This window comes from Vulpes vulpes, chromosome 16 (genome assembly GCF_048418805.1).
Source record: "Vulpes vulpes isolate BD-2025 chromosome 16, VulVul3, whole genome shotgun sequence".
Taxonomy (NCBI): Eukaryota; Metazoa; Chordata; class Mammalia; order Carnivora; family Canidae; genus Vulpes; species Vulpes vulpes.
This window is the reverse complement of record NC_132795.1, coordinates 46,085,774-46,106,020: the sequence shown is the minus strand read 5'-3', so window position 1 is coordinate 46,106,020 and position 20,247 is coordinate 46,085,774. Positions and strand designations below refer to the sequence as shown.

General features: G+C 39.3%; 1 pseudogene; it reads right to left on the bottom strand.

Annotated features, from left to right (window-relative positions):
• Window positions 1–2,720: 2,720 nt before the first annotated feature.
• On the bottom strand, window positions 2,721–3,657 carry LOC140595944 (olfactory receptor 6C76-like; annotated as a pseudogene).
• Window positions 3,658–20,247: the final 16,590 nt, after the last annotated feature.

The following is a 20,247-nucleotide window of genomic DNA, read 5'->3' as shown; positions in this document are numbered from 1 at the left end:
ATGGATAAAGAAGATATGGTCTATGTGTATAATGGAATATTCCTCAGCCATTAGAAATGAGAAATACCCACCATTTGCTTCAACATGGACAGAATTGGAGTGTATTATGCTGAGTGAAACAAATCAATTAGAGAATGACAATAATTACATGGTCTCATTCATTTGGGGAATATAAAAATTAATGAAAGGGAATAAAGGATAAAGGAGATAAAATGAGTGAAAATATCTATGAGGGTGACAAAAATTTAGACACCTACATCTGGGAAACGAACAAGAGGTAGTGGAAAGGCAGGTGGCCAGGGCTTGTGGTGACTGTGTAATGGGCACTGAGGGGTGCACTTGGTGGGATGAGCACTGGATGTTATGCTAAATGCTGGCAAATTGAACTCCAATCAAAAAAAGGAATATGGTTCTTCAACTTGAGGGATGAAGGGTGTTCTAAATAACAGAGATTATATGATATAATAATATCAAATATTTATTGGGCTCCTGAAATAAGCTTTAGGTGACTTAATTTGTGCTTGTCAAGTAAATAAAAAATCAATCAAATAAAAATTCATGCAACTTCATAGTTAAAATAAAACCAAGAAACTGAGTGCTTAAATAAGCTTGGTAGAAGTCATTTAAAGGAAGTTAAGCATATCATAAAAACACACACAATACTTTGAAGCCAGAATTTAGCAGTATAACTTAGTAGAAATACATTTGGTCTATAGCAATTAGACTTGTCAAAGATGCTTTTAGGTGAAGGAATGATTCATTATGTATCTTCATGTCTACATAAAAAGAAAGGAACAAAAAAATGAAAAAGGAACAATGATATGTATTATCTATATCATCCTATTTTTCTCAGTGTCTTAGTATGCTGATGATAAGAGTGTGGCTACTTCCCACAAGGCACCTGAAAATCCCAGACACTAGTAACCATTAATCACCTTAATAATTTTTAAGTGATTAAATTTATATTGTGATATATGTGTGTGTGTGTGTGTATGATTGTGGTTGGTAGCATCCAAATATGATCAGATATGTCACTTGGACAAGGTAAACAGCTGCCATTTCACTTTCATAAATAAATGTACCAAGAAGATGCCACCGTTTACAGAGTGTCAATATGCATCCTTAGGTGGACTTGGCCTTTATCTGAATCTATCTAATCTGAAAGTTATGTGTGCTTTGCATACAACCAAATAGGCCAAATGAAGTTGACTAGTAAAATTGGATGGTATTTTCTTTGCCTAAGAACTATTTCCCTCCCTTTTTTAAGCAAGGGGAGATGGCTTATTTTTTATGTGCGATAGGCAACAATATAATCCCATATACTAAAATAGGTGACTCTTATCAAAATTAGACTGAGACAATTTAGAGAACAAACAATACTATTGGCTAAGATGTATGTTTATATATACTCATAAACCACGGGCTTGGGTAAAGGTCCCTAGAGAGCTTCATTACCAAACCAAATGATGATAGTTGTCTTTATTATGATTAATAGAAGGATGGTTACATATTGTCTTTCCTTTAAGTAATAATTCCAATTAAAAAATTTCTTCACTCGCGAAATTTGTTCTAAATGACAGAGTTTATATAATATACATATGCACACATACATATATATGGAGAGGTGGGCGGGGGGTTGGGGTGACTGTGTGATGGGCACTAAGGGGGGCACTTGGCGGGATGAGCACTGGGTGTTATGATAAATGTTGGCAATCAATATACATATGATTTAATAACTAAAAATACTAATGCCATATGCTTTTTGAATAAATGATGCAGGGATAAATATTAACACATATATAATACTTGAAGCATATACATTTATATAAGAAGTGATTCAGTCATTTCTTTGTATCATGTCATGGGAAAACATTACAGATCATTCCATGATGATTTTGTGCTTAAATTCATATAAAGAGAACTTGTAATATAGGCACACTGAATCCAAAATACCATAAATAACTGTATTCCTGAGAAGTGATAAAACTCAGAGAGAAGAAGTAAAACAATAAATTATCTATTGGTTCTCCAGTAAAATTGCTGTGTGTATAGTATTAACCTTAAAAACAAAACAGCTGGTTATTTTACCAGAAAAAAAAATGGGTTTATTTGGGAATAACGAATAACAGAGAATTACCGTTTGGGTCATGAAAGCTATGGGCAAATCCAACAAAGAAGAAGAATGTTATTTTCTGGAGAAGAAGGTGGAGGTTGGGAAGAGTTGCTCTGAACAAAAGTTTATTGAGAGGGCAGCCCCGGTGGTGCAGCGGTTTAGCGCCGCCTGAAGCCCAGGGCGTGATCCTGGAGACCTGGGATGGGTCCCACGTCGGGCTCTCTGCATGGAGCCTGGTTCTCCCTCTGCCTGTGTCTCTGCCTCTCTCTGTGTGTCTCTATGAATAAATAAATAAAATCTTCTAAAAAAAAGTTTATTGAGAAAAGCAAGTATTTAGGGTGATGATGATCTCTCACCCGCTGAATTGCAAGAGTAGTTGATTTATTGTTAGAGAATCAGTGTACATCTTTCCTCTTTTGGGCCTGTAATTGATGATTGTTTCCTGCCCTCCATTTTTCTGCTTAGGTCTGCGACTGACAATTCTTCCTGTAGTTGATATTGAGTGGTATATCTCCCCCCTTCCAGCTCCCTCTTCTAGCATCCAAAGTCGGCTTGATTGAGGTTTCCCACTTTAAATTTTTCACAATATTTTAGTTATAAATTACGATCAGATCAATGGTTTTGAGAAAAGTATCTTTCTCACAATGTCCTTAAATGCTTCTTTCACCTGCTGGTTCCTTAAAGTGTAAATAAATGGATTCAGCATAGGAGCAACAGAGGTATTGAGCATAGCCACGCCTTTTGTCAAAGCAACCCCTTCCTTTGCTGACGTTTTGACGTACATGAAGATGCAGCTCCCATAAGAGATAGAGACAACATCTTACAGGAGGAGCAGGTTGAGAAGGCCTTTTTTCTTTGTTGAGTTGAAGGGATTTTCAGAATTGTTCTAAGGATGTAAGAGTAGGAGAGAATTACTAACATCAAAGTGGACATAAGAGTAAGTATGGCTAAAACAAAGCTCATGAGCTCTAGAGTACTTGTGTCTGTGCAAGACATTTGGAGTAAAGGAGCAGAATCACAGGTGAAGTGGTAAATGACATTGGATTCACAGAAATCCAACTGCAGACCCATGGCTAGTAGTGGGAAGATTACCAAGGAACCAGCCACCCAAGAGCTGACTACAAACTGGTAGCAAATCTTGTCACTCATGATGGTTGTGTAATGTAGAGGCTTGCAGATAGCCACATAACGATCATAGGTCATATCAGCCAGAAGAAAAAACTCTGGTTAGCCAAGGAGGATAAAGAAAAATAGCTGAGCTGCACAAGCATTATAGGAAATAGATTTGTCTCCAGTTACGATGCTGATCAAAAATCTAGGATTACAGACAGAAGTGAATGAAATTTCTAAGGAGAAATTCAGAGGAAAAAATACATGGGAGTCTCCAGGTGGGAATCCAGCAGGGTAAGAATGATGATGGTGAGATTTCCAGTAACACTCAGTACGTAGGTGAGAAATAGAAAGAGGAAAATTACAGCCTGTATTTCTGGATTATCGGTCAGACCCAGGAGGATGAAGTTGGTCACTGGTGTTCTATTATTCATTTCTGGGTGGTTGAGCTTTCACAAATCTTACTGAGAAAATCAATACAGATAATAATAAATCAGTTAGACAAGCTTAAATATCTGCCCCTATTTTTTAATGTTATTTTCACAAAAAGTACCTCGCAGCTTAAAATTTTTTCTTCTATAAATACATTCTTCATTTTCCCCATTTCTTTTATATATTTCATGGGTATGCCTTCTGTGTTTAATATCAATCTTATTACTCAGAATAATGTCCTCTAATTCTCTGCTACATGTTTACCCTGCCTCCATTTTTTTACAAATGTTACATGGGAACTGTACTCATTGGGCATGAGCTCTTCTCATGCTTCACTTCCCCCCCCCCTAAAATATAGAAGACATTATGTTTTTCTTATGTCATCTTTTCTGAGCATAAAATTCCTACTGCTGATGGAAATTAGTGATCAACCCAACCCTAATTAATACTTTCTAGTGAAAATTCTGAGGGTTCTTTTTGGGAAGTACTGAATACTACCTCTATCAGTTTATTTGCCATGTTCATTGCAAAAATTCAGAGATCAGGTCATTCTAATGGTGCATTCTGAACTTGTATTTGTATTAAACAAATAGTTTATATAAGTAGTACCCATATTTTCTCAAGCCGTTATACATTCTATTTTCAGATACTAATTGAGCCTTTGGACTCCTATCTTTATTCTTGATTCTTTAAAAATATGATGTCTTTCTAAACCATGAAACAGACTCTTAACTATAGGAACAATCTGATGGTCACCAGAGGGGAGGTGGGGAGATGGGTGAAATAGGTGATAGGGATTAAGGAATGCTCTTGTTATGCTGAGCACTCGATGATGAATGGATTGTTGAATCACTGCATTGTACACCTGAAAATAATATGGCATGGTATGTTAACTATATTGGAATTAAAATTTTAAAGAAAGGTATCTTTATATGAAATTTAATTAACTGTCATTTTCACTTCATTATTTAAAAATTCCTAATAGTTTTTTAAAATCTAGTTAACAGTTGAACATCTAAGAATATGTTCACAAAATACTGTTAATGAAGTTCAGAAGAACTCATATATAGAAATTAGATACAAACACTTTGCATAGATTATTTAGAACTATCTTGGACACCACACCAGGACTATCCATCAAGTCTTTCTAAAGTATAAATGTACCCATATTAAGGAAAATATGCCATGTTCCACATATTTCAGTTAATTGGTAAAAATGACCATTTAAAATATTTTTACAATTCAATTTATTAATTTAACTATTAAATATATATTCAACACACCACTCTCTGCTATATAATGAATAGAAGTTGAAACATCTGACAAATAAAAACTGAGAATACTTAAACATTATCAAAAGACTGATGGTTAATGTGAAATATTGAATGAAAACTAATGTACTCAATTATGTTAAATAAAAAAACAAGTGGTAGGCTAATGCTTCCTGGAGAAATAACTATTTTCACTGCCTTCCCACAAAGCTGTGTATTTCTTTATAAAAACCTTGATGTTTCACCCCAAAACATCTAATAAAAATAGATGTTTCTATTCTAAAAATAGAATTTTTTTCATGTTTTACCTCAACATCGTCTCAAATCTAGAATCCTGAAATATTCCACCTGCTATCATAATATCAAATCTTCAGATAAAAGTCATAAAAGAAAAAGTCCTCATTCATTTGGGGAATATGAATAATAGTGAAAGGGAATATAAAGGAAGGAAAAAGAAATGTTGGGAAATATCAGGAAGGGAGACAGAACATAAAGACTCCTAACTCGGGGAAACGAACTAGGGGTGGTGGAAGGAGAGGAGGGCGGGTGTTGGAGGGGAATGGGTGACGGGCACTGAGGTGGACACTTGACGGGATGAGCACTGGGTGTTTTTCTGTATGTTGGTAAATTGAACACCAATAAAAATTAATAAAAAAAAAAAGAAAAAGAACCTAGAATTATTTTTTGATAAGCTATTCTACTATTTCACAGAGGGCGATTTCCATTTATTTTCCTGAGGAAAAGGTAAACCTAGCACCTCTAATGTATTTTTCTATGGAAATATTTCTTTTTTATTTCAGAAACATCCTTTGAGATAAATTCTTAATGACTTATGGGAAAATAGTAATAGGGTATTGATGAATCATGCACAAGATCAACTTTAGTTAGTATATTTTAATAGGTTTATTATGGGACTCGTGTCCCAGGAGAGGTCTAAAAATATTATCCAGCAGGATAATGACGAGGTATTTGGGGGAGGAGAGAATCCAGGCAAAACCAAACATACATTTTCTAATGTTCATATTCCTATACCTTGTATCACTTCTAACACTCTGGGGAATCGGTTTACTATATGACAGGGAAATGGGCAGAGACTACTGAGAAGAAAGCGGGCAGCCTTGGTGGCTTGGCGGTTTAGCGCTCTCTTCAGCCCAGGGCATGATCCTGGAGACCCAGGATCAAGTCCTGCATCAGGCTTCCTGCATGGAGCCTGCTTCTCCCTCTGCCTGTCTCTCTGCATCTCTCTCTCTCTCTCTCTCTCTTTCTCTCTCTCTCTTATGAATAAATAAAATCTTTAAAAGAGAAATAAGCACTTAGTTCTACGGCTTATGAAATAATTTTAGAATTACTGAAGACTTTTGAAACATAGCATTCCAACTAAAAATTCCATAGGGAATGTTTCTTTAATTGAGCTAAACAACTATATGGGGACACCAGGTTGGCTCAGTCCATTAAAGATCTGACTTTTGATATAAGCTCAGGTCTTGATCACAGGGTTTTTGTGCCAGTACCATACTGTCTTGATAATCAGAGCTTTGAACTACAACTTGAAATGTGGCATTGTGATGCTCCCGGCTCTAGTATTCTTTCTCATATTCACCTGACTATTCAGGGTCTTTTCTGATTCCACACAATTCTATTATTTGTTCTAACTCTCTGAAGAAATATCATGACATTTACATAGGGATTGCATTGAAGGTATAAACTGACCTGGTTGCACAGATATTTTCACAATATTAATCCTGCCAATCCAAGAGCATGGAATATTCTTCCATCTCTTTGTGTCTTCCTCAATTTCTGTCAGAAGTGTTATGTAGTTCTTAGGGTAGAGATCCTTTACCTCTTTGCTTAGGTTTATTCCTAGGTATCTCATGCATTCGGGTGCAATTGTAAATGGGATTCACTCAATAATTTCTCTTTCTTCAGTCTCAGTGTATGGAAATGCCACTGACTTCTGGGCATTTATTTTGTATCCTGCCATGCTGCCAAATTGCTGTCTGAGTTCAAGCAATATTGTAGTGAAGTATATGGGGTTTCCCACATACAGTATTATGTCATCTGCAAAGAGGGAGAGTTTGACGACTTCTTGGCCAATGCTTTGAGGGAGGATTTTAATGCAATGTCTTTCCCCCTCAGAACTGCTTTTGCTGTACCCAAATATTTTGAATGGTTGTATCTTCATTTTCATTAGTTTCCATGAATCTTTTTAATTCTTCTCTAATTTCCAGGTTGACCCTTTCAACTTTTAGCAGGATGGTCATTAACCTCCACGTGTTTGAAATACTTTCAAACTTCTTCTTGTGGTTTCGTTCTAGGTTCAAAGCACTATGGTCTAAAAATATGCAGGGGACAATCCAAATATTTTGGTATCAGTTGAAACCTGATTTGTGACTCAGTTTGTGGTCCATTCTGGAGAAAGTTCCAGGTGCACTTGAGAAGAATGTGTATTCAGTTGCGTTTGGATGTAAAGTTCTGTAAATATCTGTGAAATCCACCTGGTCCAGTGTGTCATTTAAAGCTCTTGTTTCTCCTTTCCCCTTTATTACCTCTCACTATATTTTATATTCCCCAAATGAATGAGAACATATACGGTTTGTCCATCTCTGATTGACTTAATCACTAAGCATAATACCCTCCAGTTCCATCCACGTCGAAGAAAAAGGTAGATATTTGTCGTTTCTAATGGCTGAGGAATATTCCCTTGTGTGTGTGTATACGCATCTTCTTTATCCATTCATCTTTTGATGGACACAGAGGTTCTTTCCACGGTTTGGCTATGGTGGACATTGCTGCTATAAACATCGGGGTGCAGGTGTCCTGGCGTTACACTGCATCTGCATTTTTGGGGTAAATTCCCAGCAGTGAAATTGCTCAGTCATAGGGCAGATCTATATTGAACACATTGAGGAACCTCTACACAGTTTTCCAGAGTGGCTGCACCAGTTCAAGTTCCCACCAACAGTGCAAGAGGGTTCCCCTTTCTCCACATCCTCTCCAACATTTGTGGTTTCCTGCCTTGTTAATTTTCCCCATTCTCACTGGTGTGAGGTGGGATGTCATTGTGGTTTGGATTTGTATTTCCCTGATGGCAAGTAATGCGGAGCATTTTCTCAGGTGCTTCTTGGCCATGTCTAGGCCTTCCTGTGTGAGATATATGTTCATGTCTTTTGTCCCTTTCATGATTGGATTGTTTGTTTCTCTGCTGTTGAGTTTCATAAGTTCTTTATAGATCTTGTAAACTAGCCCTTTATCTGATACGTCATTTGCAAATATCTTCTCCCATTCTGTAGGTTGTCTTTGAGTTTTGTTGACTGTTTCTTTTGCTGTACCAAAGCTTCTTATCTTGATGATGTCCCAATAGTTCATTTGTGCTTTTGTTTCTCTTGCCCACATGGATGTATCTTGCAAGAAGTTACTGTGGCCGAGGTCAAAAAGGGTGTTGCCTGTGTTCTCCTCTAGGATTTTGATGGAATCTTGTCTCACATTTAGATCTTTCATCCATTTTGAGTATATCTTTGTGTATGGTGCAAGAGAGTGGTCTAGTTTCACTCTTCTGCATGTGGATGTCCAATTTTCCCAGCACCATTTACTGAAGAGACTTTCTTACAATGGATAGTCTTTCCTCCTTTATCGAATATTAGTTGACCATAAAGTCGAGGGTCCACTTCTGGGTTCTCTATTCTATTCCATCGGTCTATGTGTCTGTTTTTGGGCCAGTACCACACTGTTTTGATGACCACAGCTTTGTAGTACAACCTGAAATCTGGCATTGTGATGCCTCGAGCTACAGTTTTCGTTTTTAAAATTCCCCTGGCTATTTGGGGTCTTTTCTCATTCCACACAAATCTTAAAATAATTTGTTCTAACTCTGAAGAAAGTCCATGGTATTTTAATAAGGATTGCAATAAACGTGTAAATTGCCCTGGGTAACATTGACAGTTTCACAATATTATTCTGCCAATCAATGAGAATGGAATATTTTTCCATCTCTTGTGTCTTCCTCAATTTCTTTCAGAAGTGTTCAATAGCTTTTAGGGTATAGATCCTATACCTCTTTGGTTACGTTTATTCCTAGGTATCTTATGCTTTGGGGGTTCAATTGTAAATGGGATTGACTACTTGATTTCTCTTTCTTCAGCATCATTGTTAGTGTATTGAAATGCCACTGACTTCTGGGCATTGATTTTGTACACTGCCACGCTGCCAAATTGCTGTATGAGTTCTAGTAATCTTGGGGTGGAGGCTTTTGGGTTTTCTAGGTAGAGTATCATGTCATCGGCAAAGAGGGAGAGTTTGACTTCTTCTTTGCCAATTTGAATGCCTTTAATGTCTTTTTGTTGTCTGATTGCTGAGGCTAGGAATTCCAGTACTATGTTAAATAGCAGTGGTGAGAGTGGACACCCCTGTCTTGTTCTTGGTCTTAGGAAAAGGCTCCCAGTGCTTCCCCAATGAGAATTATATGTGCTGTGGGCTTTCATAGAAGGCTTTTAAGATGTTGAGGAATGTTCCCTCTATCCCTACACTCTGAAGAGTTTAGATCAGGAATGGATGCTGTATTTTGTCGAATGCTTTCTCTGCATCTAATGAGAGGATCATCTGGTTCCTGGTTTTTCTCTTGCTGATATGATGAATCACACTGATTGTTTTACGAGTGTTGAACCAGCCTTGTGTCCTGGGAATAAATCCTACCTGGCCATGGTGAATAATTTTCTTAATGTCCTGTTGGATCTTATTGGCTAGTATCTTGTTGAGAATTTTTGCATCCATGTTCATCAGGGATATTGGTCTATAATTCTCCTTTTTGGTGGGGTCTTTGTCTGGTTTTGGAATTAAGGTGATGCTGGCCTCATAGAATGAATTTGGAAGTACTCCATCTCTTTCTATCTTTCCAAACAGCTTTACTGGAATAGGTATGATTTCTTCTTTAAACGTTTGATTGAATTCCCCTGGGAAGCCATCTGGCCCTGGACTTTTGTGTCTTGGGAGGTTTTCGATGACTGCTTCAATTTCCTCCCTCGTTATTGGCCTCTTCAGGTTTTCTGTTTCTTTCTGTTCCAGTGTTGGTCGTTTGTGGCTTTCCAGGAATGCGTCCATTTCTTCTAGATTGCCTAATTTATTGGCATACAGGTGTTCATAATATATTTTTAAAATCGTTTGTATTTCCTTAGTGTTGGTAGTGATCTCTCCTTTCTCATTCATGATTTTATTAATTTGAGTCTTCTCTCTTCCTTTTAGTAAGGCTGCCTAATGGTTTATCTATCTTATTAATTCTTTCAAAGAACCAACTCCTGCTTTTGTTGATCTGTTCCACAGTTCTTCTGGTATTGATTTCATTGAGTTCTGCTTGAATCTTAATTAACTCTCTTCTTCTGCTGGGTGTAGGATCTATTTGCTGTTTTTTCACTAGCTCCTTTAGGTGTAAGGTTAGCGTTTGTATTTGAGTTCTTCCCAGTTTTTGAATGGATGCCTGTATCGCAATGTATTTCCCCCTTAAGACTGCTTTTGCTGCATCCCCAAAATTTTGAAAGGTTGTATCTTCATTCTCATTAGATTCCATGAATCTTTTTAATTCTTCCTTAATTTCCTGGTTGACCCTTTCATGTTTTAGCAGGATGGTCCTTAACCTCCACGTTTTTGCGTTCCTTCCAAACTTCTTGTTGTGATTTAGTTCTAATTTCAAGGCATTATGGTCTGAGAATATACAGGGGATGATCCCAATCTTTTGGTATCGGTTCAGACTCGATTTGTGGCCCAGAATGTGGTCTATTCTGGAGAAAGTTCCATGTGCACTTGAGAAGAATGTGTATTCAGTTGAGTTTGGATGTAAAGTTCTGTAGATATCTGTGAAATCCATCTGGTCTAGTGTATCATTTAAAGCTCTCGTTTCTTTGGAGATGTTGTGCTTAGAAGACCTATCGAAGGTAGAAAGAGCTATATTGTAGACACCAAGTATAAGTATATTATTATCTAAGTATTTCTTCACTTTGGTTATTAATTGACTTAAATATTTGGCAGCTCTCACATTCGGGGCATATATATTGAGGATTGTTAAGTCCTCTTGTTGGATAGATCCTTTACGTATGATATAGTGTCCCTCTTCATCTCTCACTGCATTCTTCGGGGTAAATTTTAGTTTATCTGTTATAAGGATGGCTACCCCTGCTTTCTTTTGAGGACCATTTGAATGGTAAATGGTTCTCCAACCTTTTATTTTCAGGCTTAGGTGTGCTTCTGTCTAAAATGAGTCTCTTGTAGACAGCAAAAAGATGGGTCCTGCTTTTTTATCCAGTCTGAAACCGTGTGCCTTTTGATGGGGTCATTAAGCTCGTTCATGTTCAGAGCTACTATTGACAGATATGAGTTTAGTGTCATCATGATATTTATTCAGTCCTTGTTTTTGTGGAGTGTTCCACTGAACTTCTTCTTAAAGGGGAATTTGAAGAGTCCCCCTTAAAATTTCTTGCAGAGCTGGTTTGGAGGTCATATATTCTTTCAGTTCCTGCTTGTCTTGGAAGCTCTTTATCTCTCCTTCCATTTTGAATGAGAGCCTTGCTGGATAAAGTATTCTTGGTTGCATGTTGTTCTCATTTAGGACCCTGAATATATCCTGCCAGCCCTTTCTGGCCTGCCAGGTCTCTGTAGAGAGGTCTGCTGTTAACCTAATATTCCTCCCCATAAAAGTCAGGGATTTCTTGTCTCTTGCTGCTTTAAGGATCTTCTCTTTATCTTTGGAACTTGCAAGCTTCACTATTAAATGTCGAGGTGTTGAATGGTTTTTATTGATTTTAGGGAGGGATCTCTCTATTTCCTGGATCTGAATGCCTGATTCCCTTCCCAGATTAGGGAAGTTTTCAGCTAGGATTTGTTCAAATACATATTGTAACGGGACTTCCCTGGGAGCACAGTGGGATGCTCAACAGAGGAGAGGACCAGTCCTGGACCAAGGAGCTGTTGGAAGGCTAGAGGAGATACCACTTCTCACTGACACAACCATCCAGGCCCCTGAAGGCCCGGAGGGACCACCCTCACCCCCACCCAGACAAGATCGTGGAGGGAGCGACGCTTGAATGTAGAACGGGGAGGGAGCCCTGTCCCTGCGCCATCGGCTGGAACCTATTCCGCCCTCACTGACCATGGGTAGGGGACCTAGAAGTGGAGTTCTTGGCTGTCCTTGGCTTTCAGAGCCAACTTAGCTCTGCCTCCTCCCCCACTGGCTAAGTTCTAAGGCCCATTCTAGAACTTGAGGCTGGTTCCAGGAAACCTCTCCTGACCCCTGCCTTTTGGCAGTCCCCCTTTCCAGTCCTTCCATGGTACTGTAGCAGGGAGCTCCCTCCCCCTCCTTGTGCCTTCTTTGTATATAGGCTTCTCACAGCAACCAATAAACAGCTCCCAGTTTGTATACTCTGAAAAAAAAATTCTTGTAGACACAAGAATTATGTACGCCTTTTATCAAAGACTTAAGAGCCAAAAAGCTTTTCATCTCTCCAGAGGGAAAACTGTCTAGTTCCCTTCTGTGTCTAAATTTTCCAAAAGGTTGATTTGCATAATACAGTGGTGTGTGCAATGGATAAATGGCTGTCGTTTCAGAAATTAAAATTCTTTTTTTTCTTTCTCTCCCCCTTCCCCCCAGCTCCACACTTCAAAACTCCCCTATTAGGTCAGCATCCTACTGATAAGAGGGAAAGGAAAATCCGAATCTGTCCTAGTGATTTTACCTTTGTTCTAGAAGGCACTCCTTTCAGGGTTGTGGTATCCTTAGGTTAGCAAACCTTTTTCTCCTTTTCCCCCCACCTCCTAGTACTGTCCACTCTTGATTAACCTGTTTCTTTGGTATGGAACCCTGACAGTCCTTCCCCTTCCCTAGGATCTGCCCCTGCATTGTAGCTTGCTTAACGGAGCACTTCCCCTTTTTCCAAAGGTCTACATTCTAGGGTGTGGGCCAAGTTCTTCTGTAAAGAGATGAACATGATGCCAATAAAATGTAACAAGAACAAAGATCAAAAAAAAAAAATTCCCTCAGGAATCCCTATTAAATGTAGATTTTTCTTCTCAGGCTGTCGTTTATTTCCCTTAGTCTATCTTCATGGTCTTTTAACTGTTTGTCTCTTTTTTCCTCAGTTTCCCTCTTTGCCATCAACTTGTCTTCTTTGTAACTCACTCGTTCTTCCACCTCATTAACCCTCGTCGTTAGGACTTCTAGTTTGGATTTCATCTCATTCAATTGATTTTTAATTTCTGCCTGATTGGATCTAAATTCTGCAGTCATGAAGTCTCTTGAGTCCTTTATGCTTTTTTCTAGAGCCACCAGTAGCTGTATAATAGTGCTTCTGAATTGGCTTTCTGACATTGAATTGTAATCCAGATTTTGTAATTCTGTGGCAGAGAGGGACTGTTGCTGATTCTTTCTTTTGAGGTGAGGTTTTCCTTCTAGTCATTTTGCTCAGTGCAGAGTGGCCAAAAACAAGTTGTATTGGGAAAAGGAGAAAAAGAGGGGAGAGAAATAAGGAAAGAAAAGAGAAAAAGAAAAAAGAAAAAAGGAATAAGAAAAGAAAAAAAGAAGAAAAAGAGAAAGAAAAAGAAAGAAAGAAAAAAAGAAAGAAGAAGAAGAAAGAAAGAAAGAAAGAAAAAGAAAGAAAGAAAGAAAGAAAGAAAGAGAAGAAAGAAAGAAAGAAACAGAAAGAAAGAAGAAAGAAAGAAAGAAAGAAAGAAAGAAGAAAGAAAGAAAGAAAGAAAGAAAGAAAGAAGAAAGAAAGAAAGAAAGAAAGAAAGAAGAAAGAAAGAAAGAAAGAAAGAAAGAAAGAAAGAAAGAAAGAAAGAAAAAGAAAGAAAGAAAGAAAGAAAAAGAAAGAAAGAAATGGGTTGGGGAAGCAAACAGAAATCAAAAAGCAAAAAAACCAAAAAAACAAAAAAACAGGGGAGTATCCTCTGATTGTGTATTCTTTAAGTCTCTTGACTTCCCCTGGAACTTGTCCTTCTAGCTGGTCTTCTGGGGAAGGGGCCTGTTTGCTGAGATTCAGGTGTTAGTACTTGGGGGAGCTGCTCTGCCCCCTCCCTGGTGCAGGGCTCAGTGGGGGTTGTTTGCCCCGTGAGGCCCCAGGAAGAACAACCTCAGTGGCGGGGTCAGCTCTGGAGCCCTGGATTCAGCTCCACAGTAACTAGCTCCACAGAAGCTCTCATCCTGCAGGGCCTGGGGGCTCCAGGGTAGGGGCCGCTGATCTGCTCAACTCGGGTCATGAGCGTCCTTGGTGTCCTGGGCCCTCCCGGCCTCTGCCTGTCCCGGGGGGAGGCCAGATCCTGGGCTGTGTCCCGGCACCCAGTGCCCCAGCCTGCGCTGTTGGATTCACGCTCCCGTCCGCGCAGCCCCCTCCACGGAGCCGCCGCCAGAGCCCCTCTGATCTGCTCCCAGAGCCGGGCAGCCCCCTCCCCACGGAGCCTCTTCCTCTGCCCGAGCCCCTCCGAGCTGCTCCCGGGTCAATGCGTGCGCGCTGTAGCCGTTTAGGGAGCTCGGTGCTCTCTCCTGGGCGCGCAGGTGCCTGTTACTGTCCCAGGGAGCCCGAGGGCATCCCCGCCCTCCTGGGTCCTGCTCTAACTCCCTGCGAGCCCCTTTCCACCGGGAAGGTTGGTGCAGCTCCTGCTCCTCCGGGACGGGGCTCTCCTGTCCTGGGGACACTCGCCCCGGCCTCAGCCCAGCTCCTTGCGGGGCCCCTCCCCCTTGGAGGCCTTTTGTGTCTTTATTTCTTTTCCCCGTCTTCCTACCTTGATAGAAGCGCGATCTCTTCTCACTGTAGCATTCCAGCTGGTCTCTCTTTAAATCTCAGGCCAAATTCGTAGATTTTCAGGATGATTTGAAGGTTATCTAGGTAATTTGGTGGGGACAGGTGATTTGGGGACCCTACTCTTCCGCCATCTTTCCCCTCCTCCACATTACAGTTTTAAGGTGAGAATCCACTACTATGAGAATGATGATGGTCAGGTTTCCAGTTACACCCAACATGTAGGTGGTAAGTAGAAATGTAAAAAATAAGAATCTGTGTTTGAGGGTTATTTGTCAATCCCAGAAGGATCAAACTGCTTATTGATGTATGGTTTCTCAGTCCTGGGTCCTGACTTCTATCCAATCTGCAAATAAAACTGAGGGACTCAAGATCTGAGAAGAGGGTGGAAAAACATATGTCACAATGGACTTGTTTAGAAAAGCCAAGGAATGTATTTTCATATGTATTTTGTTTTCCTTGATAGTAAATATTTTTTTGAAAATTCATGCTCTCAAATAAATAAATAAATAAATAAAATGAAAAAAATTAAAAAAAAAAAGGGGATCCCTGGGTGGCGCAGCGGTTTGGGGCCTCCCTTTGGCTCAGGGCGCGATCCTGGGGACCCGGGATGGAGCCCCACATCCGGCTCCCGGTGCATGGAGCCTGCCTCCCCCTCTGCCTGTGTCTCCGCCTCTCTCTCTCTCTCTCTCTCTCTCTGTGACTATCATAAAAATATATATATATTTTTATATATATATATATATTTATATATATAAAGAAAATTCACGCTCTCAGCTCTGCTGACATGTCATTGGATAGCTTTGAAACTCAGCTTTCAAATATTTTGACCACAACAAATGGCAAGATATACATTATATATTGTAGTCCAATGTATATGCACACACAAATACATACACACACAAATAGACACATGCATGTTAATGAAACATTTCCAAAACAGAATAAATATCAACCTTGCTCTCTGATGCTTTCTATTCTAATTTATCTTATGAAAAATAAATGCAAATATCATCAAATTGACTTTATACTCTACTAAGTGGTCATAACCTGTATTTTAGAAAAATAATTTTTTAGAGATTCTTCAAATAACATAGTCCAAGTGAAACATAATTTTTTATGATTTTTAAGTGCACACTATCCTTTTACTTTATATTTTGGACTAGATTTATTCATAGCACACTTCCTTACGTTGGGGGCAATGAAATCATAAACTTTACGGTATCCTTTTTTTCTAAGAATATTTCCCTTATCACTAACTGAAACTTTACTCAGTTTCATTATCTGCTTGAAGCTTTTTTTTTTCCTGGATAAATTGGAACCACATGAGGAGTGGTTATGGCACAAGGCGTTTCTTTTTTTATTAATAACAAATTAATTTTTTATTGGTGTTCAATTTACCAACGTACAGAATAACACCCAGTGCTCATCCAGACAAGTGCCCCCTTCAGTTTCCACCACACATTCACCCCCACGCACGGCCCTCCTCCCCTTCCATCACCCCTAGTTCATTTCCCAGAGTTAGGAGTCTTCATCTTCTGTCTCCCTTTCTGATATTTCCCACACATTTCTTCTCCCTTCCCTTATATTCCCTTTCACTATTATTTATATTCCCCAAATGAATGAGAACATACACTGTCCTTCTCCGATTGACTTACTGCACTCAGCATAATACCCTACAGTTCCATCCACGTAGAAGCAAATGGTGGGTATTTGTCGTTTCTAATTGCTGAGTAATATTCCATTGTATACATAGACCACATCTTCTTTATCCATTCATCTTTCGATGGACACTGAGGCTCCTTCCACAGTTTGGCTATTGTGGACATTGCTGCTAGAAACATCGGGGTGCAGGTGTCCTGGCGTTTCATTGCATCGGAATCTTTGGGGTAAATCCCCCACAGTGCAATTGCTGGGTCTTAGGGCAGGTCTATTTTTAACTCTTTGAGGAACCTCCACACAGTTTTCCAGAGTGGCTGCACCAGTTCACATTCCCACCAACAGTGTAAGAGGGTTCCCTTTTCTCCACATCCTCTCCAACATTTTTGATTTCCTGCCTTGTTAATGTTCCCCATTCTCACTGGTGTGAGGTGGTATCTCATTGTGGTTTTGATTTGTATTTCCCTGATGCAAGTGATGCAGAGCATTTTCTCATGTGGATGTTGGCCATGTCCATGTCTTCCTCTGTGAGATTTCTGTTCATGTCTTTTGCCCATTTCATGATTGGATTGTTTGTTTCTTTGGTGTTGAGTTTAATAAGTTCTTTATAGATTTTGGAAACTAGCCCTTTATCTGATACGTCATTTGCAAATCTCTTCTCCCATTCTGTAGGTTGTCTTCCAGTTTTGTTGACTGTATCCTTTGCTGTGCAAAAGCGTCTTATCTTGATGAAGTCCCAATAGGTCATTTTCTCTTTTGTTTCTTTTGCCTTCGTGGATGTATCTTGCAAGAAGTTACTGTGGCCGAATTCAAAAAGGGTGTTGCCTGTGTTCTCCTCTAGGATTTTGATGGGATCTTGTCTCACATTTAGATCTTTCATCCATTTTGAGTTTATCTTTGTGTATGGTGCAAGAGAGTGGTCTAGTTTCATTCTTCTGCATGTGGATGTCCAATTTTCCCAGCACCATTTATTGAAGAGACTGTCTTTCTTCGAATGGATAGTCTTTCCTCCTTTATCGAATATTAGTTGACCATAAAGTTCAGGGTCCTCTTCTGGGATCTCATTGATCTATATGTGTTTTTGTGCCAGTACCACACTGTCTTGATGACCACAGCTTTGTAGTACAACCTGAAATCTGGCATTGTCATGCGCCCAGCTATGGTTTTCTTTTTTAAAATTCCCCTGGCTATTCGGGGTCTTTTCTGATTCCACAGAAATCTTAAAATAACTTGTTCTAACTCTCTGAAGAAAGTCCATGGTATTTTGATAGGGATTGCATTAAACGTGTAAATTTCCCTGGGTAACATTGACATTTTCACAGTATTAATTCTGCCAACCCATGAGCATGGAATATTTTTCCATCTCTCTGTGTCCTCCTCAATTTCTTTCCGAAGTGTTCTATAGTTTGGAGTTACAGATCCTTTACCTCTTTGGTTAGGTTTATTCCTAGGTATCTTATGCTTTTGGGTGTAATTGTAAATGGGACTGACTCCTTAATTTCTCTTTCTTCAGTCTCATTGTTAGTGTATAGAAATGCCATTGATTTCTGGGCATTGATTTTGTATCCTGCCACGCTGCCAAATTGCTATATGAGTTCTAGCCATCTTGGGGTGGAGTCCTTTTGGGTTTTCCATGGAGAGTATCATGTCATTGGCGACGAGGGAGAGTTTGACTTTTTCTTTGCCCATTTGAATGTCTTTTTGTTGTCTGATTGCTGAGGCTAGGACTTCTAGTACTATGTTGAATAGCAGTGGTGAGAGTGGACATCCCTGTCTTGTTGCTGATCTTAGGGGAAATGCTCCCAGTGTTTCCCCATTGAGAATTATATTTACTGTGGGTGTTTCATAGATGGCTTTTAAGATGTTGAGGAATGCTCCCTCTATTGTGAAGAGTTTTGAACAGGAATGGATGCTGTATGTCCACAATAGCCAAACTGTGGAAGGAGGACCGTTGTCCATCGAAAGATGAATGGATAAATAAGATGTGGTTTATGTATTCAATGGAATATTACTCAAACAATTACCCACCATTTGCTTTGACATGGATGGAACAGAAAGGTATTATGCTGAGTGAAATATAAATAATATAAATATAAATAATATAAATATAAATAATAGTGAAAGGGAATAGAGGGGAAAGGAGAAGAAATGGGTAAGAAATATCAGAAAGGGAGACAGAACATGGAAGACTCCTAACCCTGGGAAATGAACTAGGGGTGGTAGAAGGGGAGGAAGGCGGAGGGTGGTGGCGACTGGGTGGCCGCCACTGAGGGTTGGCACTTGACAGGATGAACACTGGGTGTTATTCTGTATGTTGGCAAATTGAACACCAATAAAAAATAAATTTATTATTAAATTAGAAAAAAGGAATGGATGCTGTATTTTGTCAAATGCTTTCTCTGCATCTATTGAAATTATCCTATGGTTCTTGTTTTTCTCTTGCTGATATGATGAATCACATTGATTGTTTTATGAGTGTTGAACCAGTCTTACATCCCAGGGATAAATCCTACTTGGTCATGGTGAATAATCTTCTTAATGTACTATTGGAACCTATTCGCTAGTATCTTGTTGAGAATTTTTGCATCTGTGTTCATTAGGGATATTGGACTATAATTCTCCTTTTTTGTGGGGTCTTTGTCTGGTTTTGGAATTAAGGTGATGCTGGCCTCATAGAATGAATTTGGAAGTACTCCATCTCTTTCTATCTTTCTGAACAGCTTTAGTAGAATAGGTATGGTTTCTTCCTTAAACGTTTGATAGAATTCCCCTGGGAAGCCATCTGGCCCTGGACTTTCGTGTCTTGGGAGGTTATTGATGACTGCTACAATTTCCTCCGTGTTTATCCGCCTGTTCAGGTTTCCAATTTCTTCCTGTTCCAGGTTTGATAGTTTGTAGTTTTTCAGAAATGCATCCATTTCCTCTAGGTTGTCTAATTTATTGGCGTATAGCTGCTCATAATAGGTTTTTAAAATTCTTTCTATTTCCTTGGTGTTGGTGGTGATCTCTTCTTTCTCATTCATGATTTTATTAATTTGAATCGTTTCTCTCTTCTTTTTAATAAGGGTGGTTAATGGCTTATCTATCTTATTAATTCTATCAAAGAACCCACTACAGGATTTGTTGATGTGTTTAACAGTTCTTCTGCTCTCTATTTTATTGAGTTCTTTTTTTCATAATAAATTTATTTTTTATTGGTATTCAATTTGCCAACATACAGAATAACACCCAGTGCTCATCCTGTCAAGTGCCCCCCTCAGTGCCCGAGACCCAGTAACCCATGCCCCCCGCTCTCCTCCCCTCCCACCACCCCTCGTTTGTTTCAGAGAGTTAGAGGCTTCAATGGTCTGTCTCACTTTCTGATATTTCCTACCCCTTTCTTCTCCCTTCCCTTCTATTCCCTTTCACTGTTATTTATATTCCCCAAATGAATGAGACCATATAATGTGTGTCCTTCTCTGATTGACTTATTTCACTCAGTGTAATACCTTCCAGTTCCATTCACGTCGAAGCAAATGATGGGTATTTGTCATTTCTAATGAATGAGAACATCCCACTGTATACGGAGTCCACATCTTCTTTATGAATTCATCTTTCGATGGACACCGAGTCTCCAACTACAGTTTGGCTATTGTGGATATTGCAGCTAGAATCATAGGGGGCAAGGTGTGCCAGCGTTTCACTGCATCTGTATCTTTGGGGTAAATCCCCAGAAGTGTAATTGCTTGGTCATAGGGCCGAACTATTTTTTATGTTTTGAGGAACCTCCACACAGTTTTCCGGAGAGGCTGCACCATTTCACATTCCCACCAACAGTGCAAGAGGGTTCCTCTTTCTCCACAACTTCTCCAACATTTGTGGTTTCCTGCCTTGTTAATTTTCCCCATTC